Raw genomic sequence first — 27,164 nt, forward strand, 5'->3', positions numbered from 1 at the left:
CAATTATTGCAAGCACTCCCCCAATAGCTGTTAAATCTATCTCTACAAACCTCATTTTTTTACATTTGGAATATCTAACACAGATCATTTGTCCTGGCCCCTTCCATTAGTCTATGTATAAATATATATTCGGGGAATGGCATGGCTTATGTTTTGTATAATTAGAGTATCACTTTCCATGTTGAAAGCAATATTAAGTTACATTTAAGAAAACAGGAATATCATATGTTAAAAACCAGAATAAAGCTACACATCTGGTATATTTTAGTTGCGGGATATGTAATATCTCTATCCTTCCCAAATTCTGTCTGCTGGAAACCAAAATGAACAACTTTAGGAAGTGTTTCCTTTCTGTTGAAACTTGAGGCCTAAAGAGAGAGCTTGAGGAATGGATTGAAAATGGATGCGGAAAAATCAGCACTTATGGGGACAAGGAGATTAGAGATTAGAGCCTAATGTGGTCCTGAAGGGTCAGGGAGCACATCATGGGACACATGGGGCCTGGAGAGAGTCTACTGAAAACATCCCAGAATTGCCAGCAGTGAGTACAGGATGCTGGAAGGTGAACGGATCTAAAGATGTGGCCGGAAGACAGGCTGCAACAGCTCTTCACCGGAAGTGGAGAGTAGGCCCCCATGGCTTATTCCAGACTCTCACAGCCTTGTTGAGTGGGACACACAGTCACCACCAAATGAAGGAAGGGTTTCCTTAGTAGAAGGAAATATGTACCTATCTCCTGGATTGTGTAAAATCTCCAAAATAAATTGGGCAAGGGTCATTCAACTGAACAGGAATATTTCAGTGTTTGTCACCAAATGGTATTCAAGGAGGAGAAGGAAGATGAGGGAGCAACATTTTATGAGTACATATTTATTGATAATCTTGAAATGTCTTGCTTATTCATGAAGAGAAACATGTGAGGAAGCAACTGTGCTAATTCCTATCTTGCAGGTGAGAAAACTGAGGCTTGAAGAGAAGTCTATAGAAACTTCCCGAGAATGTTCAGTGAGTAAAGGGCAGGTGCTGCGCTGTGCTCAGGAGGAGGAAACGGCACCCCACTCCAGTATTCTTGCCTGGGAGATCCCATGGACAGAGGAGCCTGGGGGGCCGCAGTCCTTGGGGTCGCACAGAGTCAGGCATGGCTGAGCAGAGCATGTGCTTATTTGCTCAGTCGTGTCTGACTCTTTGTGACTCCCATAGACTGTGGCCCCCCAGGCTCCTCTGTCCATGGCATTTTCCTAGCAAGAATACTGGAATGGGTAGCCGTTTCCTCCTCCAGGGGATCTTCCTGACCCAGGCACTGAACCCATGTTTCCTCCATCGCAGGTGGATTCTTTCCCACTGATCCACCATGGTTTTTAATTCAGGCCCCTGCCTACCCTGAGACTCCTTTCCTGCAGTGGAGTCATATCCTCCTTTCTTTGCCTTAAATGTGCAAAGGGCCTTCCTTCTGCTGGATCTTTTCACCTGGTACCTGGAAGGATGCTTTTCATGGGTCTGATTACATAACAGAGTCCCTCCCTGTCCATCCTCGATAAAGTACCTCCCTGTCTCCTCTGCCCACAGCCCAGCCACTCTGCACCACACTCCTGGTCTCCTTCCCTTCTCAGCACTTCTCTCTCTCTCTCTCTCTCTGAATTCTCTTCTGTAGGTCTATGCTTTTTGGTGAACTGTCAATCAGCTTGTGGCTCAGCTGGTAAAGAATCTGCCTGCAATGTGGGAGACCTGGGTTCGATCCCTGGGTTGGGAGGATCCCCTGGAGAAGGGAGAGGCTACCCATTCCAGTATTCTGGCCTGGAGAATTCCATGGACTGTATAGTCCATGGAGTTGCAAAGAGTCGGACATGACTGAGCAAATTTCACTTGACTAAAATGCCTACTCCTTAAATGTACATCAGTATCCCCAAGATCTAAATACTGGGTACTCACTCAATATTTATTGAATAGATGAATGAATGATTGAATGAGAGAGATTTCTAGTTCAGGTTTGTCGAAATCTGAAACCTGAGCTTAATCTACTCCACAACGTAGTCTCTTTTCATATGAGCCCAGAGGCTCTGAAGTAAGTGATACCCTTGGGACAATTGTTGTGACCGTGTTCTGGAAGGTTGGTGGGGAGTTTGTAAGCACTTATTCCCTGGCTAGAATTTCTGTGAGTGCCATGTGACCAAAGAGTTCTACTCTGAAACTCAAGGATAATTGGGATGATGAAAAAAATGTCACCTAGAGACAAAAATCCTTTGAGAAAGAAGAGAAGGGAAATAAGAAAAAGAAAAAAGAATGCAAGAAAGACTCTTTTTGTCTCTGTTTAATTCCATCAGATAATAGCTCATAAGTGTTCCAATTTATTTGACAGCTGTTATGTGCTAGTCACAATGCTAAGCCCCTAGGGCATGCACTGTCTCATGTATATGTCCATCACAGCAACACGCTGAAACTGCTACTATTGGAAATGGAAGCTCAAAGACATTAAGCTACTTGGACAAGGTCGTTCATTTACTGAGTAACTAATTTGCTAAGACTTTAACACAGGTGTATTTTTTCCAGTGCCCTATGATCGTCTAAAGTATTGGAAATTTCTCAAATCCATCCTGGTAAGGAGAAGAAGAAGAGAACTAGAAGAAGGAGATACTCCAAAGTAGAAGACCATGGTGGACAACTTCCAACTAAGATCCTCAGCACAAGCACCGTTGCATCTAAATGAACTCCTCAGCTCTGCCCAAAATCTACAGTATGGAGTTGGTCTATACAGCCGAAAAGAGAATAAAACAGCTGTTAAAATATATCTTGCTAGCTCATGGTCAGGTTATTGCTTCCCAAACAGAGGATCCCAACCAAGCTTTGTGTAAATCTCTGGACATTGACCAAGAAATTTGACTCTGGCCATTAAAAAGAATTCTTTGTTGACTGCCCCGAAATGAAGAGGCAGACAGCAAACTGAATGGATTTCCTGCTCTCTAGTCCGTGCGAACTGGGACACAATCGAATCTAACTTTATTGTCTCCCCATGGCTTAGTTGGCCACACGTGTCTGTGGAAATGGTTTTCCCAGAAGCCCAAGGTAAATGGTGCTATGGTCAATCCCTGTATAAATCCTGTGCCTTCTAGCAGTCCCCCCCACCACCAAAATGCATATTTGTCTCATTCATCCTCCACTTCATACCCCTGTGGCCCTACCAGGTGCAGGAACATAACTCATAAGAAATATTAACATTAGCTGTTTATCATGGAGCTTACAAAACAGAAAAGCAATAAAAGTGCAGGCACACTCACTCAATTACCATTGAAATAGATATCACAAAAATTATTCAGTGTCAGAAATCTAATTTTGTATGATATTTCTATATATTTCCACTGCTAATTTTTCTTCCCTCCAGTATTAGTGAATTAATATGCTTCAAATGCCCCTCTAGCTACCCTAGAAAAAAAAAATACTACTTATTTAGTTGAGCTACCCAAATCCATTAGACAAATTTCCTTTACAGCAAAGCATTGATGAATGAAATGTCTCATGCTAATGTAAGAATAATCAATTTAGAATGCTTATGACAATTAACAAAGCTGAAGATACGCCTTGAAGGCTCCATGCTTTGTCAGCCCTGATTTGGATTAAACTTGCACTAATGGGATCATTTTTCTTCCAAAAGGTATTCTTTTTAGGCAGACCTATCAATTAATATGAATTATGCATGTATAAAAGTACTAATGTCATTAATTAGACAAATTAATTTTTATGATGCAGTGGATAGACTAACACTAGATTATATGAGATAACTTCCCCACGGCGCCCACCGATTTGAAATAAATGAATAGTTTATATTTGTGAGCTTTCCAAAGACTCAATCGGGATTAATCAGGCCAGTCTGTGGGCAGGAGATGGTGGAAATGTTGCATATTCTTGATGGTCTTCTCAACCAGAGGGGTCACTCCTGAGACAGCAGAGCCCAGATTTCAACAGGAAGAAATTTTATTATAATCCTACACAGGGCCATGGGGGAAATTAGTAAATTAGCCTTTTGTTCTGCCAAACTTTTATTGATTGTCTTCCCCAAATTTATATGCTGTTGTCCAAGTGGGCTAATAAACAAATAAAGCTCAGGAGATAAAGAATAGGAAAAGGGGCATGTTCCAATTGTTGAATTGGCGGGCAGAGCTCATTAATGTTGGTCAGATTTTACTGGTATGATATTTACCTTCTAAATCTGGCTCTAAGTTATAACTCCTTCATTAGTGTTAGTTACATTCATTCTTAACTTCTTGAAAACCATGATTTCCTCATGTCTTACACCTTATCTAAAGTGCCATACACCTTATCTAAAGTGTCTTACACTTTATCTAAACTGTATGACAATGAGGGCCACTTGAAGTCCAATATTTGTAAATTTAACCATCACCTTCTTCATCCATATTGCAAAAAGGCTTTTAATGACAACTTAAAGACCATCATTAGGAAAGCGAGTCCAAAATTATCTCTCTTTAAACATGGATCTACTTTAAATCTTGCAACTGGAATGATCGATGACATTGATAACGTATCCTAAAGTCAAACCAGGGCATCCAATCATGGCAAGACTGGCCGAAATTAAAGCATGCTGATGTGACCTAGGTCATGTCTCAAAGTAGGTTACAAGAGATCAAATGTGATCTCTCTTTCAAGGTTCACATATTCACTGCTGGGATACAATAATATCTCAATAAATGCAGTTTGAAAAAAGTGAGTGAAAGTATTCATTTTGCTAAGGATTTGACATGAGTTCTAAAAACAAGGGACATCACAGACATGCATGCTAAGTCACTTCAGTCATATCTGACTCTGTACGAACCTATGGACTCTAGCCCGCCAGGCTCCTCTGTCCATTGGATTCTCCAGGCAAGAATACTGGAGTGCATTGCCATGCCCTTCTCCAGAGGATCTTCCTGACCCAGGGATCGAACCCATGACTCTTAGGTCTCCTGCATTAGCAGGCAGGTATTTTACTACTAGTGCCACCTGGGAAGCCCAGAGGACATGTATTCTATGTTCTAAGTGTTCTTTGTTACATCAAGAACATGTTACATGTTCTTGTGTTCAAAAACAAAGTTCTTAATGATACATCAAGAACTTTGTTACATGTCATGGACATGTCATGGACATGATATGTCCATGAAAAGCAAGCCCGTTAGACAGAGGGTCCCAGGTTCAAATTATGAACCTGTCACATTTAGCTGGGTGACCCTGGAGGTTCAGTGTTGCGTCACTGGGGTGGCATAAAGCTTCCATGGTATGTGATTAGCAATTCAATGTGGTACCTGTGAGCCTTCCACAAAGAAGAATCAGTGTCTTTACTACTTGGCGTAAGGCACAATAGGTAACGGCAACTCTTAGAGAAAATGTTGCAATTGCCTATAACTAACTACCTCCTTGGGCAAACACACTGATGAAGAATACGATAGACTCAAGCTCCAGGAAGAAGATGTAGGATGGCATCCTATCCTCTCAATTAATTCTGATCATAGCATTCATCTTTTTTTTTTTTTGGTAAGAGGTAGTTGAGAGAGGAAAAAGTGATTCAGGTAAAGGAACCTGAACCGAACTGCTTGGATTCACAGCTTACTTCCACAATATACGAGCAGTGTTAGGTCAAGCAACTTGTTGAATGTCTTGACACTTCCTTTCCTTATTTGTAAAAAGATGATAATGGTAGGATTAATTCTAAAAATTGGGATTAAATGAACTAAAACTTACAAAGTACTCAAAACAAGGATGGCAACATAGTAGATATAAAATATTATATAAGTAATTGATAAACAAAAGTTATTTGGCATCTATTGTGCTCCAGATGCCTTCAGTTCAGTCCAGTCACTCAGTCATGTCCAACTCTTTGCAACCTCATGGACTGCAGCCCTCCAGGCTTCCCTGTCCATCACCAACTCCCGGAACCTACTCAAACTCATGTCCATCGAGTTGGTGGTGCCATCCAACCATCTCATCCTCTGTCGTCCCCTTCTCCTCCCATCTTCAATCTTTCCAAGCATCAGGGTCTTTTCCATTGAGACCTGGGTATGGCCTGAGTCCTCTTGGAGGAGGTCGCCATTAACCCCACCATAGAACCACCAGAACTTACACAGGACTGGGGGAACAGACTCTGGAGGGCACAACCAAAACCTTGTATGCACCAGGACCCAGAAGAAAGGAATAGTGACCCCACAAGAAACTGGCCCAGACATGCCCAGGAGTGTCCAGGAGTCTCTGGCAGAGGCATAAGTCAGTGGGGGTCTGCTGCAGAGCCTGGGGCACTGAGTGGACCTTTTGAAGGAGGGCACCCTTATCTTCATTACCTCCACCATGGTTTGGCCTCAGGTCAAGCAACAGGGAGGGAACACAGCCCTGCCCATCAACAGAAAATTGAATTAAAGATTTACTGAGCATGGTCCCGCCCATCAGAACAAGACCCAGTTTCCCCCTTAGTCTCTCCCATCAGAAAGCTTCCATAAGTCTCTTATCCTTCTCCATCAGAGGGCAGACAGAATGAAAACCACAATCACAGTAAACTAACCAAACTGATCACATGGACCACAGCCTGGTGTAGCTCAATGAAACTATGAACCATGCTGTGTAGGGCCACCCAAGATGGACGGGTCACAGCAGAGAGTTCTGACAAAACGTGGCCCACTGGAGAAGGGAATGGCAAACCACTTCAGTATTCTTGCCTTGAGAACCCCATGAATAGCATGAAAAGGCAAAAAGATAGGACACTGAAAGATGAAATCCCCAGATTGGTAGGGGCCCGATATGCTACTGGAGAAGAATGGAGAAAGAACTCCAAAAAGGATGAAGAGATAGAGCAAAAGCAAAAGCAACACCCAGGTGTGGATGTGACTGGTGATAGAAGTAGAGTCTGATGTTGTAAAGAGTAATATTGCATAGGTACCTGGAATGTTAGGTCCATGAATTAAGGCAAATTGGAAGTGGTCAAACAGGAGATGGCAAGAGTGAACATCAACATTTTAGGAATCAGTGAACTCAAATGGACTGGAGCGGGTGAATTTAACTCAGATGACCATTATATCTACTACTGTGGGAAAGAATCCCTTAGAAGAAATGGAGTAGCCATCACAGTCAACCAAAGAGTCCGAAATGCAGTACTTGGATGAAATCTCAAGAATGACAATGATCTCTGTCCATTTCCAAGGCAAACCAGATGCCTTATATGTATTATTTAATTTAAATTTCTCTACATTCTCATGACCTTAGTGTAAATAACCTCATTTTACAGATGAAGAGACTGAGGCCCAGAGTATTCATTTTGGTCAGTCTCCCTCAATTAATATATGGGAGAGAAAAGACTTGAACTCAAAATATCTCAGCAGTTATTGGATAGGACTGGGAGGGCTAGAAACATAGTCTATGAGTTACAAGAGGGAAACCTCTTCATTTTGGGAATCCTGCAACTCATGGAAAAGGGGAGGGTACTAGGCATGAAAGTAAGTACTGGGTGAACAGGATAACAGTAACAGCTATGCTTGTCATGAGCTAGGCACACTGGGGGGATAGATACTATTAATATCTTCCTTTTGTAGATCTATTAACTAACTTGCATTAGCTCATAGAGCTGACACACAAATACTGGTCCACCTCATTCCTCATCCTATCCTATTAACCCCTATACCATAAGACCTAAAGTAAATTATAAGTAAATACTGATATACCAAAACCAAAGACCAATATATTGGCCACCTGATGTGAAGAGTCAATTCATTGGAAAAGACCCTGATGCTGGGAATGATTGAAGGCAAGAGGAGAAGGGGGCAACAGAGGAGGAGATGGTTGGATGGCAACAATGGACATGAGTTTGAGCAACCTCCAGGAGATGGTGAAGGACATGGAAGCCTGGCATGCTGCAGTCCATGGGGTCACAAAGAGTCAGACATGACCTAGAGACTGAACAAGAACACCTGAAGCACCAGATGGGGATACAGAGCCCTCACCTTCCAGCTACATGGAAGACACTCTTGTCTTAAAAACTATGGTCTTCAGGTCTCTACGATTACCCCCACTAGTTTCTGAAGGAACAGAAATAGCAGTTTGTAGAAGTCAAGCCTGAAACAGTGCAAGGAACCAACCTTGTCTGAACCAGCAAAATGAGGGTAGATTATGACTAAGAAGGGTCTCACTTTGTAATACCGTCTAAAAGACCAGCTCCCAGAGGTGAAATGCAATCACCCAAACTATTTTGAAAACTTCTACAATGTCTGTGCTGTCAGATACACTTTTTAGAAAGTTAAATTTTTAGAGCAGTTACTTTTATTTTTCTGTCTAATCATAGTTTTGGTTTAGGGATGGGCATGTTACTCAAAGCAGGCCAATGATACTAAATTCCTGGACTTTGTTGAAATTGATGTCTAGGGATGATGTAGAGCTTCCCTGGTAGCTCAGGTGGTAAAGAATCTGCCTGCAATGTGGGAGACCTGAGTTGGGAAGATCCCCTGGAGAAGGGAACAGCTACCCACTCCAGTATTCTTTCCTGGAGAATTCCATGGACAGAGGAGCTGCTTGGAGCTGTTGGAGACCATGGGTTTGAGAGGGCTTGCCTGAAAATGAAGCACATAGGAAAGCAGAACTAAGAGAATGAATCCTCATGACATCATTAGAACCCTGGAATATATCTTTACCCGAAGCCACTTATCCCGAAATTTTTCAGTTAAGTGAACAACAGAATTACCATTTTTGTCTACACTAGTTAAAATCAAGTTTCTATCACTTGCTTCTAAGGGAAATCAGAATAACACAGAGAAAAAGACAGAAACAAGCATCAATAATACCAACCAACATCAATGGTTTCTAAAAGCAGGCTTTGACATTCACCTGAATTCACTAATTCCCTAAAACATTCTCAGAGGTGTATTCTTTGAATAAATGTATTAATACACATTATAGATTTTATTTTTCCTTTTAACATTTCAGTTCACGAAATCTTGGCTATCAGATCACATTAGACACAGCATTATAAATGTTTTCATAAGATTTGTTAACATCACTTTTGGTTGTTCTTTTAAAGGAGATCAAATAACTTCTTTATTCATATGTAGAGGAAGGTTTCCTGGTAGAATAAAATTGCCACTGATCCAGGTGGTTCAGTCATAATGGACTAGACCTTCAAAGGAAATGGCCATTTAGGAACCAGTGTCCACTGAGGTCTGCATTTCTTCTCTCCTCAATACAATTTAGGGTTTAGTTAAACTCATGAGTCTCCACTTTATAATCTGAATATGAAAAGTTTCTCGTGATTCTGAAAAGTGAAGAGTAAACATGTTCCATAACTACCTAACTGAACTGAACCGAAGCCGCTCAGTCATGTCCAACTCTTTGTGACCCCATGGACTGTAGCCTACCAGGCTCCTCCGTCCATGGGATTTCCCAGGCAAGAGTACTGGAGTGGGTTGCCATTTGCTTCTCCAATGACTACCTAGGGGGATCATCAATTAAATCACAAAGTTCCCTTCAGTCATTCATTCCATCCTGTGTGAGCAAGTTTTGAGCGATACACTTGTTTTCTTTCCTTGTCTCCATGACATCCTGAGGGCATCACTACTTGTCTTTTAAGCATGGGACCAGCTCTAAAGCTAGAAGATTTCAATCAGCAAAGACCTTTGTATGCAAAGCTCCACCAAGATCTTTTCCTTTCTCTGATCATTTGTATTTTCCCTAAAACTTCAAAATAGAGTTGTGGTTAAGACTGTGCTCCTCCAAGTCTTATGACCTGAAAAATATCCTTGCTTTATCCCTTATTCAGTTCAGTTCAGTCACTCAGTCATATCCAGCGCTTTGTGACCCCATGAACCGCAGCACGCCAGGCCTCCCTGTCCATCAGCAACTCCCGGAGTCCACCCAAACCCATGTCCACTGAGTCGGTGATGCCATCCAACCATCTCATCCTCTGTCATCCCTTTCTCCTCCTGCCCTCAATCTTTCCCAGCATCAGGGTCTTTTCAGATGAGTCAGCTCTTCGCATCAGGTGGCCAAAGAATTGGAGTTTCAGCTTCAGCATCAGTCCTTCCAATGAACACCCAGGGCTGATCTCCTTTAGTATGGACTGGTTGGATCTCCTTGCCAGCCAAGGGACTCTCAAGAGTCTTCCCCAACACCACAGTTCAAAAGCATCAATACTTCAGTGCTCAGCTTTCTTTATAGTCCAACTCTCACATCCATACATGACCACTGGAAAAACCGTAGCTTTGACTAGATGGACCTTTGTTGGCAAAGTAATGTCTCTGCTTCTTAACATGCTGTCTAGGTTGGTCAAAACTTTCCTTCCAAGGAGTAAGTGTCTTTTAATTTCATGGCTGCAATCACCAACTGCAATGATTTTGAAGCCCAGAAAAATAAACTCAGCCACTGTTTATCACTACTTAGATGCAGATAAATTGATTAATCCCCAGATTATCTATACAGTGGAGACAGTGATAAGAGAGTGTCAACAGGTTCATTTGACCAACTTATTATTGAACATTAACTGTCTACTAAAGTTACGACCAACCTAGATAGCATATTAAAAAGCAGAGACATTACTTTGCCAACAAAGGTCCTTCTGGTCAAGGCTATGGTTTTTCCAGTGGTCATGTATGGATGTGAGAGTTGGACTGTGAAAAAAGCTGAGTGCCAAAGAATTGATGCTTTTGAACTGTGGTGTTGGAGAAGACTCTTGAGAGTCCCTTGGACGGCAAGGAGATCCAACCAGTCCATCCTAAAGGAGATCAGTCCTGGGTGTTCATTGGAAGGACTGATGCTGAAGCTGAAACTCCAATACTTTGTCCACCTGATGGGAAGAGTTGACCCATTGGAAAAGACCCTGCTGCTGGGAGGGATTGGGGGCAGGAGGAGAAGGGGACAACAGAGGATGAGATGGCTGGATGGCATCACCGACTCGATGGGCATGAGTTTGAGTAAACTCTGAGAGTTGTTGATGGACAGGGAGGCCTGGCATGCTGTGATTCATGGGGTCGCAAAGAGTCGACCGACTGAACTGAACTGAACTGAACAAACCAGGCACTCCTTTATGTGCTTTGAGACACAGGAGCAAAACAGACAAAACTCCCTGCTCTCATGAAGTTGATATTCTGGTCTATCTTGGCATGATATTGGGAGGATTCAATGAGATAATGCCTATAAAATCCTTAGCATTGTGCTAGACCGTGGTGGTTCAGATGGTAAAGAATCTGCCTGCAATGAAGGGTTCAATCCCTGGGTTGGGAATATCCTCTGGACAAAGGAATGGAAACCCACTCCAGTATTCTTGCCTGGAGAATTCCATGGACAGAGGAGCCTGGAAGGCTACAATACATGGGGTCACAAAGAATTGGACACAACTGAGTGACTAAGACACACATGTGCCTGGCATATAATAAGTGCTCAACCAGTGTCAACCTTTGTTGATGCTATTATTGCTAGTCACAGTTAGTTATATCCTTATAACTGCTGTGATAAGGGTATATTTCTCCCACCTGGCACTCTTCTGATGAAAACTTGAGTTCCAAATCCCACGCTACATCTTAGCAAAACTAAAAGTTAGTCATTTTTGCTGGAGTGTCTCAGAGCTCCCTGAAGACTTGATGACTTCCTCACTAACTCACTGCAATGAAAGTTTCTTTCCCCCCAAAGCACCCCATTTTGGGGTGTTATCTCTGTGCAGAAAAAAACAGCACCGCATGGGATGTATACAAAGGTAAAGTTAGAGTAACATTAACTCAACAGTGCAAACACTCCTTGTCAACTAAAGGGAATCACAGAGTTTGAGGAAGCCATGCGAGGTTCAGCTCTCACTGTCTTCTTCTCCAAGTGTGCTTGCCAGGTAAGTACTCACTGTGCAAAATCCAGGGGTCTCTATGCTGTTCAAGTTGGTGACATGGTGCATCAACTAGGGTTCTTGAGTGGCAAGCATCAGAAACTAACTCCAACTGACATAAAGCCAAAAGGGAAATAATTGGTAGACTATGTGGTAGTCCCCACAAACCACAGAAAAGGTTCAAGCACCGGGGTAAATATTGCAATGATCCCACCAGAGATCTGAGGAGCAAAAGCTAATGAATTGTCTCTTCCCGGAATTCCCTCAAATGGAAAATTTTCTTTTGTTAATGGTTAGTTTATTCAATGTCAATTATGGTTGATTCATCCCCCATAACTACTCCAAGTGCAAATGCATAATCTATTGCCCTCAGCACCATTTTCAAGTGTTCACAGTTAGGTTTCTCAGTGACCGGAAAGAAAATAGGAATAGTTTCATCCTTGACTTGGCTTCCTCTCATTTCAGTGGGCAAAGTTTTTGTTTTTTTTTTTTTTTTAACTGCAACCTTTATCACACTGGTCAAAACGCTGACATGAACAAAGAAATATTTTGGGGCTTAAGACTTAGATGGTCCTGATGGTGGAAGGCAGCCTCTAAGTTTTGTGCTCCTCTGTCTGATCTTCAGATAGCAATTGTTTCTCAGGGCTCCCCATGAGGGAGGAATGCGATTTCTCCATAAGCCCTTTGGAAATCTGAAACCATGGAAACTTAAAAAGTCAATCTTCATCTATACTCAACATTTTTTTCTTTTAAATAAACTTTTTATTGAAATATATCTGAGAAAAGAGTACATAGTTCATACATAAACAGCTCAATACATTTTCTCAAGAAGAGCACACCTGTATGACCATTATTCAGATCAATAAATGAATTGCCATCAAAGCACTAAGAGTCTCCTGCATACTCCTCCAAGTCAGAACTCAGCTCTTCCTAAAAGAAACCTTTTCCTTGACTTCTCATAACATCAGTTCAGTTCAGTTGGTCGGTCATATCCAACTGTTTTGTGACCCCACGGACTGCAGCACGCCAGGCTTCCCTGTCCATCACCAACTCCTGGAGCTTGCTCAAACTCATGTCCATTGAGTCAGTGATGCCATCCAACCATCTCATCCTCTGTTGTACCCTTCTCCTTCTGCCTTCAATCTTTCCCAGCATCAGGGTCTTTTCAAATGAGTCAGCTCTTCGCATCAGGTGGCCATAGTATTGGAGTTTCAGCCTCAGCATCAGTCTTTCCAATGAATATTCAGAACTGATTTCCTTTAGAATTGACTGGTTTGATCTCCTTGCAGTCCAAGGCACTCTCAAGAGCCTTCTCCAGCACCACAGTTCAAAAGCATCAATTCTTCGGCACTCAGCTTTTTTTATGGTCCAACTCTCACATCCATACCTGACTACTGGAAAAATGAAAGCTTTGACTAGACAGACCTTTGTTGTCAAAGTAATGTCTCTGCTTCTTAATATGCTGTCTAGGCTGGTCATAGCTTTTCTTCCAAGGAGCAAATGTGTTTTAATTTCATGGCTGCAGTCACCATCTGCAGTGATTTTGGAGCCCAAGAAAATAAAATCTGTCACTGTTTCCACTGTTTCCCTATCTATTTGTCATGAACTGATGGGACCAGATGCCATGATTTTAGTTTTCTGAATGTTGAGTTTTAAGCCAACTTTTACACTTTCTTCTTTCACTTTCATCATAGACTTATTTAACCTATTTTCAACATGTATAAAGGGAACCACATAAGTATTGTGTGTGTGTGTCTGGATTTTTTTCGTTCAAAATTGTATTCCATCCATAGTTGACATCCATGCTTTTAAAGGTAGCAATAGTTCGCTCACTTTTCATTGATGTAAAATATCTCACTTATGAATATACTACAATTTATTTTTCCATTTTCCTCTGGGTGGACATTAAGGGTGTTTCCAGTTTCTAGCTACTAAGGTTTCTCTAAGGATGCTCTCATGCACATTCCTATGCATGGCGCACCCAGGTATGTGTTTCTGTTAGGTATATATCCAACTTTGTGCTGTATGCTGTGCTAAGTAGCCTCAGTCAGGTCCGACTCTGCAAAATGCTACGGACTGTAGCCCACCAGGCTCCTCTCTCCAGTGGATTCTCCAGGCAAGAATACTGGAGAGGGTTGCCATGCTCCTCTCCAGAGGATCTTCCCGACCCAGGGATTGAACCTGAGTCTCATTATGCTTTCTCCACTGGCAGGCAGGTTCTTTACCACTAGCACCACCTGGAAAGCCCCATATATCCAACAGAGGAACTTCTAAATCCTAAATTAAATGCATATTCTACTTTAGTAGAGATCATCAATTTTCAAAAGTGATTGTATCCATATATAAATCAACCCCAATGTAGGATAATATCCATTATTCCACATTTTCATCAATATTTAGCATTTTTAGGAATTTTGGGCCTTCCGGTATATACAAAAATACATCTCATTGTGGTTTTAATTTGCATTTCTCTTGGCCACCTCATGCGAAGAGTTGACTCATTGGAAAGGACCCCGATCCTGGGAGGGATTGGGGGCAGGAGGAGAAGGGGACGACAGAGGATGAGATGGCTGGATAGCATCACTGACTCGATGGGCATGAGTTTGAGTAAATTCTGGGAGTTTGTGATGGACAGGGAGGCCTGGTGTGCTGCAATTCATGGGGTCGCAAAGAGTCAGACATGACTGAGTGACTGAACTAAACTGAACTGAATAACTAAGTAGGTTGATAGTTTTTATATGCTTGTTGACCATTTGAATTTCCTCTTTTGTAAGGTGCCTATTCAACCTTTTTTGCATGTTATATTAAATTCATTATATTTTAAATTATCAAAATAACTTCTTGTTATCCTTTTATTTCTGATACCAATGATTTGTGACTTATGTGTATGTATGTGTTGTGGGTTCCCAATACTTCCCATTTCCATTTACACATCACAGGCAGAGTAAATTTAGTATAATTCTTAAGGTCCCTAGGACTTTAGGAATGTTAAATGATCATTGATTTTGACTTAAAGTCACCCACTGCATTAACCCCTAACAAGAAAGTTAGCCTGTCCTTTGAAGCTTTGAAGCCAGACACTGACTTCTCTCTAGCTGTGAAAGTCCTAGATGTCACCTTCTTCCAACAAGGCTGTTTCATCCAATCAAAAACCTGTTTAGTGTAACCACTTTGATTAATGATCGTAGCTAGGTCTGGATAACTTGCTGCAGCTTCTACATCAGCATTTGCTGTTTTACCATGTGCTTTTATGTTATGAAGTTGGCTTCTTTCCTTAAACCTCATGAACGAACCTCTGATAATTTCAAACTTCACTTCTGCAGCTTCCTCACCTCTCTCAGCCTTTACAGAATTGAAGAGGGTTAGGACCTTGCACTGGATTAAGCTTTGGCTTAAAAGAATGTTGTGGCTGGTTTGATATTCTATCCAGATCCCTAAAACTTTCTTCATATCAGCAATAAGTCTGTTTTCCTTTCTTATCACTTATGTGTTCACTGGAGTAGCACTTTCAATTTCCTTCAAGAACTTTTCCTTTGCATTCACAAATTGGTTAACTGCTTGGTCTAAGAGGCTTAGCTTTGGGTCTATTTCTGCTTTCAGCATGCCTTCTTCACTAAACTGAATTTTGATTTAAAGTGAGAGATGTGCAATTCTTTCCCCTGAATGCTTAGAGGCCATTGCATGGTTATTCAGTTCAGTTCAGTTCAGCCGCTCAGTTGTATCTGATTCTTTGTGACCGCGTGGACTGCAACACGCCATGCCTCCCTTGTCCATCACCAACTCTCAGAGTTTACTCAAACTCATGTCCATTGAGTCGGTGATGCCATCCAACCATCTCATCCTCTGTCATCCCCTTCTCCTTCTGCCTTCAGTCTTTCCCAGCTTCAGGGTCTTTTCCAATGAGTCAGTTCTTCCCATCAGGTGGCCATAGTATTGGAGTTTCAGCTTCAGCATCAGTCCTTCCAATGAATATTCAGGACTGATTTCCTTTAGGATGGACTGGTTGGATCTCCTTGCTGTCCAAGGGACTCAAGAGTCTTCTCTAACACCACAGTTCAAAAGCATCAATTCTTCGGTGCTCAGTTTTCTTTATAGTCCAACTCTCACATCCATACATTACTACTGGAAAAACTATAGCTTTGACTAGATGGACCTTTGTTGGCAAAGTAATGTTTCTGCTTTGTAATATGCTGTCTAGGTTGGTCGAAACTTTCCTTCCAAAGAGCAAGTGTCTTCTAATTTAATGGCTGCAATCACCATCTGTAGTGATTTTGGAGCCAAAAATAATAATAATAATAATAAAGTCTGCCACTGTTTCCACTGTTTCCCCATCTATTTGCCATGAAGTGATGGGACCAGATGCCATGGTTTTAGTTTTCTGAATGCTGAGTTTAAAGCCAACTTTTTCACTCTCCTTTTTCACTTTCATCAAGAGGCTCTTTAGTTCTTCTTCACTTTCTGCCATAAGGGTGATGTCATCTGCCTATCTGAGGTTTTTTATATTTCTCCCAGCAATCTTGATTCCAGCTAATGCTTCATCCAGCCCAGTGTTTCTCATGATGTACTCTGCATGTAAGTTAAAAAAGCAGGGTGACAATATACAGCCTTGACGTACTCCTTTCCCTATTTGGAACCAGTCTGTTGTTCCATGTCTAGTTCTAACTGTTGCTTCCTGACCTGCATACAGATTTCTCAAGAGGCAGGTCAGGTGGTCCAGTGTTCCCGTCTCTTTAAGAATTTTCCACAGTTTGTTGTGATCCACATAGTCAAAGGCTTTGGCATAGTCAATAAAGAAGAAATAGATGTTTTTCTGGAACTCTCTTGCTTTTTTGATAACCCAATGGATGTTGGCAATTTGATCTCTGGTTCCTCTGCCTTTTCTAAAACCAGCTTGAACATCTCGAAGTTCACAGTTCACGTATGGTTATTAGTTGGCATAATTTCAATATTGTTCTCTCTCAGGGAATAGGGAAGCTTGAGGAGAGGAAGACTGGGGAACAGACAGTTGGTGGATTGGTCAGAACATACACAATACTTGTCCGTACATTATCTCTGATACATGTGTTTGTTATGTGTTCTGTTTAATAGCCAAACATATGAGGATTTTCTAATAATTAAAAATTAATCTCTAGTTTAATTTCATTGTGATCAAAGAACATACTATAGATAGTATAATCCTTTGAAATTTATTGATATTTGCTTTATAGTGCAATATGGGTTAATAATCCATGTACACTTTGAAAGGAATATGTATTTTTATAGTTCTAGAGCTATGGTGCAATGTTCTGTAATGTCAGTTAGGAAGAATACGTTAATCATGTAGTTCAGGTCTCCTATATAAAAATTTTTAAGGTTCACCTTCTCGGTGATTGAGAGAGGTATGTTAATGTCTCCAGTTGTGCTTTTGGGTTTTTTTTTAATTTCTACTTTTAATTATGTTGATATTTGCTTTACATATTCACAGACTATGTTTTAGGTACATAGAAATTTAGAATTATTCTATCTTCCCAGTGTTTTCTCATCTAATATTATGAACTGTCCCTCTTTATTATTCACCTTTTTTTAAAGTCTATTTTTCTAATATTAGTCTATCTACACCAGTTTTTTTTTTTGTTAGTATTCTAATGTTATGTCTTTACTGATGTATTGTTTCAATCTATCTATAAAATTACATTTAAGTTTTGTCTTGTAAGCTGCATATAATTAGGTTTTAAATTTTTATTCAATATAATAATCTTTGTTTTTTAACCAGGACAGTCAGTCTGAATAAATTTAATGTAATTACTGACATATGTGTTTATATCTATCATCTTAGTTTTGGTTTTCTATGTGTTCCACAGATTTTATGTTCCTTTTTATCTCCTTTCTTGTTTCTTTATGGATAAATAAAGTAATTTTGACTATTCCATTTCTCACATCATTAATTGTTGGTTATATATAATTTCATAGTTCTTTCATTAGTTAAACTAGATATTATAATATGGATTTTTGATTTGATCGAGAACAATAAAATTTAGTATTTATACCAACTTTTGATTAACACATAGATCTTAGAAAATTTTAATTGAATCTTTCATCTCATCTTTTATATAATCACTGTGCATTTTTAATTCTACCTATATTTTTAATCCCACAAGATTTTGATATGAATTTAGACTACCCACAAATTTGTGGGGAGGTTTATCTGTTTTTCATGCTTTCCTTCATTTTCATGTTTCTATCTGCCTGAAGATATAACTCCTTTCCTCAATCATTACCACCTTACTATTTCTTTTATTACAAGTCTGCTGCTGGCTAATTATTTTAGATTTTGCTTGTCTAAAAATATCTTTATTCCACTCTCACTTTTCCCAAATATTTTCACTTCATGTAGAATTCTAACTTGACAATTTTTTTTTCTTTTAGCACTTTGGAAATGTTTCCCTTTGTGTTCTTTGAAGTGAAAGTGAAAGTTACTCAGTCATGTCCAACTCTTTGTGACCCCCTGGACTATATAGTCCATAGAATTTTCCAGGCCAGAATACTGGAGTGGGTAGCCTTTCCCTTCTCCAGGAGATCTTCCCAACCCAGGGAATGAACCCAAGTCTCCTGCATTGAAGGCAGATTCTTTACCAGCTAAGCCACAAGGGAAGCCCAGGAATAATACTGGAGTAGGTAGCCTATCCCTTCTCCTGTGGATCTTCCCAACCCAGGAATCAAACCGGAGTCTCCTGCATTGCAGGAGGATTTTGTTTTTACCAACTGAGCTATAAAGGAAACTCCCCCCAAAATAAATGTGCTGTTCTCAGTTGCTCAGTAATATCCCACTTTTTGTGACCCCATGGACCATAGCCTGCCAGGCTCCTCTGTGCATGGGGATTCTCCAGGCAAGACACTGGAGTAGGGTGCCATGCCCTCCTCCAGGGGATCTTCCCAACCCAGGGATCGAACCCAGGTCTCCCACGTTGCAAGCAGATTCTTTACCATCTGAGACACCAGGGAAGCCCTTGTGTTCTGACTTCCATTATTTTTGTTGAAAATTTGCTGCTAGTCTTGTTGCTTCTTTGCAGATTAGAATTCTTCCCTTCTCCCAGCTGCTTTCACCTTTCTCTTTGTTTTTGGCTTTCAGCAGTTTTGCTACTGTGAGCCTAGGCATGTGTTCTATTTTTATTTATTTTTAATGTTATATTTATCCTGTTCTGGTTTAAATAATTTGTAGCATGATGTTTTCTTCAGTTTGGTAAAATTCTTGGTCATTATTTTTTTTTTTAATATTGCTTTTGTTCATTCTTTCCCTCATATCCACTAAAACTTGGATTATATGTACATTAGATTTGTATGTGTTATACATTTTTATTTCTCTCCATACTTTAGTCTGCATATTTTCTGTTGACTTGTCTTCCATTTCACTAATTATCTTTTCAGTACACTTTATCTGCCATTCAACCAATCTATTATTACTTAATTTCAATTATTTTTCAGTAACAGAAGTTCCTTTTGATTCTTTTGTAAAGATTCCAATTCTGTGATGATTTTCTTCATCTTGTCCATTCTATCAAACACATTAATCACAATAATTTTAAAGTCTGTGTCTTAGTACACCATTATCTGGATTGTCTGTGGATTTGTGTTGTTGGCAGGCTTTTTTTTTTCTTTTGAATTTTCTAATGTAGTACTGTTTCCTTACAGCCTATTAATATTTTATTAAGTGCCACTTATTGTGTATGAAATCTCTAGAGGCCCTGGATGATGTTTTCTACATCCAAAGAAGTTCGACTTCACTTTATCATATAGTTAGAGTAGAGGCATATCACATTAGTCCAGTCTAGAATGAAGGCATTTGGCCCTGAGCCATTTCAGAATTACACTTACCCTCAGGATGCGGCCATTCGGTGGTACCCACTGAAATCCACAAATGTTTGTCAAAACTCTTTCTTTCCAAACTCTAATTTTGTCTCCCTGGTACCAGGAAACTGTCAAAAGCTCTGCCCAGCATCTTAGCCTCTGTGCTGATTACAAATTGTCAAATGCCTCAATTGAAAAAGACATGTGGAAATCTCAACTGATTTGTCTACATTTTCCTCTCTAGGATTTTGCCTTCTTATGAGCTACCTTGAAATCTAAATCCCAACCAATTTTTATCTCCCTTAGCAAAAAATTTTGCTCGGATTCTTTTCTTAGTTGATCTTATTCTCTTACCTTCTGTTGTTTATAAGTCAGCAAGTGCCTCAAGTAAAAAAGTACTGATGACTTTTCAGTTTTTCTCCAGGATCACTCTTATGTAAATCTTGGTTGCCTTATCAGCCCTCCAATGTCTTCAAATGGATTTCTAAAACATGTATCCAACTTTTCTAATTGCTCTCAGTGGATGGGTGGGTGTGATATAAGTTAGTCCAAAGGGAAGCTGGTTATAATAATAATCATTTCTCATAAAAACCCCTAACCTTATTGCAAGTATTAAAAACTCAAATTTTTACAGAGATTGAGCAGGTAAAAGAAAGTGGGAAAGTATGCCAGATAAGACTCAAGTGCAAACCACATATATTTCCTGTCTAAATAGAGAAGTGCTGTGTATTATCCAGCTTTGGACTTAAGAGTTGAAGCCTGAAATGTAGAGATTTATGTGTAATCTTCTGCATTCTAAATACTGTCAACTTTAAAAAAATTTTTGAACCATAGCCTGGAATTTATCTCCAGACTTTGGTTTTGTTTAGTCACTAAGTCATGTCCGGCTCTTTCAACCCCATGACAGTAGCCTGCCAGGCTCCTCTGTCCATGGGATTCTCCAGGCAAGAATGCTAGAGTGGATTGTCATTTTCCTTCTCCAAGGGATCTTTCCGACCCAGGAAACAAACCTGGGTTCAGACTTTATCTAACCACAAACTGATAGTTGACAAGATCTTTCAATTTTTCTTTAAATCTGTAATTTACTAAGCTACATCCCCATTTGAATCTGTTCAAAGACAATTTTAAGCATTTATCATTCATAGAAATCAATGCTGATTTTAGCAGGAAACATATAATTAACAGTTTGTTACTTTTTGGAATTCACCAATAAGAAATGACTTAATTCAAGAAAAAGATAGTTAAGTACTCAGGCAATCACAGGTATGAAGTTCAATGAAATTTGGAGAATAAAAAGATCTCTTCTAGCTGGAGAGCTAGGATGAGATTGGAACCAAATAACATTTTGATAGAACATTGAAAAGGAATTAATTGGGCAAAGGTAGAGAGTCCCACAGATAGCAAGCTGCTTTGGGAAATGAACAAAAGAAATGGAAGAAGCACTTCTTGGGTTTCCCTGGTGGCTCAGTGGTGAAAAATCTGCCTGCCAATGCAAGAGACACAGGTTTGATCTCTGATCCAGGAAGATTCCATGTACCACAGAGCAATTAAGCTCATGTGCCACTACTATTGAACCTGTGCTCTAGAGCCTGGGGGCCTCAACACTGAGCCCATGTGCTGCAACTACTGAAGCTTGTGCACCCAGGGCCCGTGTCCGGCAACAAGAGAAGCCACTGCAGTGAGAAGCTTGCGCACTGCAACTAGAGAAGAAAGCCCAAGGAGCAGCAAAGAGCCAGTGCAGCCAAAATAAATAAATAAATAAAATTATATTAAAAAAGAAACACTTCTTCACTTCAGGAGGGTAACACACAAATCTGAGTTTGGTCTTGCTCTCCAGAACAAATCAGCCTAAGCCTAATTCCTGAAAAGAGTCATCGGTGTCTTTATCAAAGTGTGCGAGAGAACCACCAAAGCACTGCTGTCGGGTCAGTTCCTCAGCTTCATAAACAAGCTCCTGTGTATGTAATTATAACTAATATATGGGAGGAATGGACAGGGAGGAACAGATGTTGGAACCAAATGAGGATACACAGAACACAACAATGTGGTATAAACCTGAGTTTATATGGTGCAGCTGGCTGCGTTGCATGCTTTTTTAAAAATTTATTTACAGAGCGTGGCATCTGGCCTTCTATTGTCCAAACTCAATTTTTCTTGCAGATCATTTTCTCCTGATACTAAGGAGCTCTGGAAATGTGAATGAGAGACTTCACTATAAACCTCTCTGAAAAAGAGAGAGCCCAGGAATTAGAAAGAAGGGTGACCCAGAGTTCCCATAGAGCTAAATGGCCTGAATTTTATTTGGCTACATTGCAAAGCTGGCCTCTGTGAGTCTCCTAGAGCTATTGAGAAAGCCAGGTCTATTTTGCCTGGGTCGACATGATGCTAGTCAAGCAGGTTAATAGGTGGTGCTCTATAGAACCGAGCAGGAAGTCACAGGCTGTAAGAAAATAGATGCCATTAACAAGAGTGAGATCTGACCCAAATATACCTTCACCTCATTCTAAATGGGCCCCTTGGAACTATCCTTCCTCGATCTGTAGTTTTCAAACTGCCACTGTGAATTCAGGGGTTATGGAAGCTGCCACAGATTCACAGAGCTTCTACATCAACACGGCAGCTTTATGGAGGCAGTTGCTGAGAGTCACAAGCTTCCTAATCTCCAGTGTTTATTTTGCTTTTATGATACCAAGTTTTTAAAAACCTTTTCAGTTGGGAAACCCATGAAACTTCCTTTATCCCCAGCCTCATGGTGTTTCGGCAGTCAGCTTGGGTAGCAATACAGTATTTGGGTTAACACAGAAAACCTACATAGAGGAATCTTGAGTTCAAATTTTCTACTAAGTTGTGTTGGGAGAATTGTTCAGCCTCTCCAAAGTTTAGGTTTTTCATCAACACCAGGGACTATCTAATTGAAACAATGAGTAGAAATCACTTGGTATAGTGCCTGCATAAAATGTATACAAAATAATATCCACTATTTTTAATCCTATCTCCTTCTATTCATCAGCTATGATAGAATTGTAGCTGTAAACTTGCTTACATGGCTTATTTATCAAGTTCATTGTTTTTTATAAAAATTTTCTTCTCTTAGCAAATTCCTACTCCTGCCTTTGAACTCAAAGTGTTGCCCTCTCCTTGAATTCCCCCACCTTCCTGAGTCCATCACTTCTTCTGGGTCACCATGACAAAGCAAACATATGATGCATACGTGCTTCCCCATGCCAGCATTCTCCAAGGGGAGTTTTTCACCCTCTTGCAATTATTAGTGTATACGTGCATCTTTCCTCCTCTACACTGAGCTCATATATCCATCTGTCTTTTGCTTTTGTTCCCTGAGCTGTTTCCAGGGCAAAGTCAAGTTCTAAAACTGCTGTAAAGTAGACATGGATGGGCACAGTAAGTTCTCAAAGAAGTGGCAAGTCTCTTGCTTGCTCCAGACTCACACCCTGGGCAGAGTTTTGTCTTCTCAGAGCCCATTCACATAAGTTCTCTTAGCTGCGCCTCCTATATTGCCTTCAAAACCACGAGGTGGATTAGAGCAGGCCAATTCCTCAGCTCCTCCCCTCACCCCACTGGTTCATAACATCTGGGGGCCTCCTCGGCTACCCACAGCATTAAGGAGCTAGACCTCCTGACTGGAAATATTACTTCTCCATAAAGAAAACATTTTTCAAATCAATTAGAAGCCTCTGTGACCTACAGCAATTTAGGAAATTAGCAAATGCTCCTTGTTCCTCCCGCAGACTATATTTTATTATTGGATTAATGTGCAAAAAGCCCCTGTTTTGTAGCACCAAATATTTACTTTGGAGAAGTTCTCTGGTTTTATCGTGGATTTGCCTTGTACTGTCAACAAATCACTGCAGTGTGCATAATGAACTATGGAAGTAAAGAAAATATACACAGGACTAGAGTCACTTGGAAGCAAAGTTTTTGCTTTTCGGGAGGGGATCAGTGAAGAGTTAACATCCGGTCACCCACTGACGACATCTTGTGACCTTATCTCATGAATCATGCAGAAATTTTTACTTTAAGCATATGGTCTGCTTTAAGAGTATGGGCCAGATGTCTATTCCCAGAGTTCAATTTCAGGGCTTAGTTATATATCAATAAAGAGCAATTATAAATTCTTCACTAAGCCAGGTAGAACAGTCAAATGACGACAGCGGTGGGGCCTTGGGGTGCTGTACAATGATGGTCAGGATGCTCCTGTGTCTCCACTCAGAAAGCACCTTTCAGGAGCACATAAACAGTGAAATAAGTTCTCCATTATTGGAAAAATATTTAGAGGAGCAGAGCGTGGTATTGATTCAGTTCTCTTATTGATACATCCAAGAATATTTGGACAAGAGGAAAAAGCAATCTTTCCCAATCGGTGGTTACTTGATACTTTTGTACCCACTGCCACCCCACATATTTCTACCCCTGAAATGGGAATCCATGTGAAAACTGTCCATTTGTCCATTCAATATGGCAGCTTTCTTCCTGCGATACAGTGGCTGGTATGGAGACACTCTCTTATCTCATGTTCTTAGCTTTCCTGTTGTATGCAGAGTAAGGCTTTTGAGAAGACTATTGAGTATCTCTCCCAACCCTGCCTCCCTTGACTGCTTTTCTGCTCTGTCATTACATCCTCATCTAAGCTCATGTTTTACAGGGCGATTGTCCTTTTATTGCCCTCAGCATGCAACCTTGTAGCTTTCCATTTTCCACACTGTCTTCAGAGCACTGGTTTTGAAATGCAAATCTAGTTTTCTAGATCTACTGATGAAGACAGTCATCCTTAACTAGGCCTATCAGATCCCATATGCTGACTACACTGCTCTCTGTTCATCCAACCTGGTCTTCTTCCAGACTCCAGAATGCCTCCTTTTCTTCTTGCTACTAAGCCTTTGCCCAGCCTGTGCCCTCTGCCTACAATTCCCTTCCTGCTCACACCACCAGACCTAATCAACATTTACTCCCCATCAAGACCAGGTCAAAGTCCCCTCTGCAGCCTCTTACATTCATGTTGTCCTTATCTCCTTTGTGTGTGCCTCTTCTAACACAGTATGAGCTCTGTAAGAACAAGGACTTTATCTTCTGTCTTCCTTCTCATCACTGCATCACCAGGGACAGCACAGTGCCTGCCACGTAGTAAGTGCTTAATATGTATGTGTTGGAGAGGATGTATGATTCCCACTTGAGATGCTGTGAAATAAAAGCAGGTTGCCTTAACCAAAACAACAAACTGTATACAGAAGAAAAACAACCAACCATGGTCAATATCATTCCAAGGTAATTCTATCAAAAAGTAATAGATTCTGGCCAGGATATTGCTTATTGCCTTCGACAGATCTGAGTTGAAGGCTTAATAAAGAAAAATGAGCAGACAGGCCCTGTTTTCTAGCACTTTCCAGTGTGACCATCATACTGACAGGATTTAGGAGTCATGGAAGCAGTGCTCCTGAGTATACCTCTGGCTCATACCTGTGGGAAGCTTGGCCGTGTATGATAGGAACTTCCTGGAGAGCATGTGGAATTCACACTGTCCAGTGAAGATGCCATTAGGACTTTTTACAAACATCCTGTTCCCTTCTCTTGGGCACATGCAATTAGATGTGAGCATAAGCTTCCTTTGGATGACAAAATGCAAGTTGAAGACATAATGGGTTGGCCAAAATGTTCATTTGGGCATGTATGAAAACTGAAATGAACTTTCTGGCTGACTCAATATTTATGTCTGGTGGAAGTTCAAAGAACCAGAACATGATTCTTATTTTGACTATCATGGATGCATATGGAACCTCTGTCTAGCGAAATCCCTGAATCACTACGTTGAGCAGAGTCCTCCGGCCCATCTGTGGTGGACTTCTACTGATTACAAAACTGAGCCTTTGTTGTGTTAAACCATTGAGATTTGGAGCCCCAGAGGAGGTTGGGTGATGTACCCCATCAGTCCTGCCCACATGACTGCTCAAATCAGAAGGACAGGTTGAGGGGAGAAGTGGAATGAGAATGTGAGAGGAGGATGTGAAACCTACTGAAAGGAGACATACAGAATGGATCTGGTGATGCATTCACAGGCGTAACTGAATACGGTGGGTTCATTCTAGAATTCTGCCTCAGGGTAGAGGCTGTGGACTAGCACAAGCGCAGGGTGGGCCAAAGGCTTATTGATGGATAGAAAATGAAAGGCGAGAGAGCCATCAAAATACACATGTGCTTGCACGTGCATGCACACGCGTGCACACACACACACACACACACACGCTTCACAGCTTGCTTGTGTCCCTCTACTTCCTTTACTTTGGCCACAGTAACCGTAAAAATATCCACCCCAATCCCCGTCCCCACAAACTGAGGATCCAAAAATACTTCTCTAACCTCAAACCCTTAATGCCCTTCCACCCTGCTTCTGCCATTAATCTCACATCCTTCATTATGAAATCCACAGGATTTTGAGAGAAATAAGCTAATTTATTAAGAGTTACAGGTATTAAAAAAAAAACAACTCTCATTTGTGACTTTCTACATTTTCCAAATTTTCGGTAATTAACACTTTCATAATCCCAAACCAAAAACAAATATCACCCATTTATAAAATATACATATATAAACTGACTTGTCCATATTCCATTGCCAAGGCCAACCTTAGGATATGAAGTCAACTACAGCAATGGCACAAACCACATCATAGTGAGAAATAGCCAGATTCTTGCCCATGATCCTCCCAATTGCCTATAAGTTCATGTCACAACAGGATACCAGAGAACAAGCTTGCAATATTTTTAAACTGTGTTTTTACTGTCAACATTCTGTTAATTTCCCTTAACTCTCTCCAGCATGTCCATTTAATGGAGGGTGTTTCCACTGGGGAAGATTAAAATCTGAAATTATTAGAATATCCTGACCCCAACTATAGCACAAGTTATTTTTACGTGTTTCTTCAAGTGACAAGGCTCGGGGTTAAACTGATGCAATAATAGTTGCCTGGAGGATCTTTCATGTTCTGTGAATTCTATAGGAGCCACTGGATCTAGATGTATATTTGGAAGAATACCAACCTTCAATTTGAAACCAAAGTAGTCAGCATCTCAAACTGGGGACCTTGATAAGAAACAATAATTCATATTTGTACAGCGCTTTTTCTGGTCCATTGCTTTTTTCTCCCTAAGTGCATTCATATCCATTGTCTTAATCATTCTTTTCTTCAGCATCATTTTGTAGGTAAGGTAAGTCTAATTCCTGATTTGTAGATGAGGAGGCTGGTGCACAGAGAGAGTAAAGACTAATGTAAATGAGAAAAACAAGTCAACAGCCAAGGAGACTCAGGAACTCAGGTTACTGATCTCACTGCTTTTACAATATTCTGAGCTACTCCCACTTGGCCCCATGATATATCCTACAATATGAACTCCTTCAATGCTCACAACAACCACATGAAAGGAAGTTTATTATCCTCATAGTAAGCATGGGTAAACTGAGGCTGAGCTGAATTAAAGAAGGAATGCAGCCACAGCCACCCAGCAAATGA

The sequence above is a fragment of the Cervus elaphus genome, chromosome 4, assembly GCF_910594005.1.
Source record: "Cervus elaphus chromosome 4, mCerEla1.1, whole genome shotgun sequence".
NCBI classification, from domain to species: domain Eukaryota; kingdom Metazoa; phylum Chordata; class Mammalia; order Artiodactyla; family Cervidae; genus Cervus; species Cervus elaphus.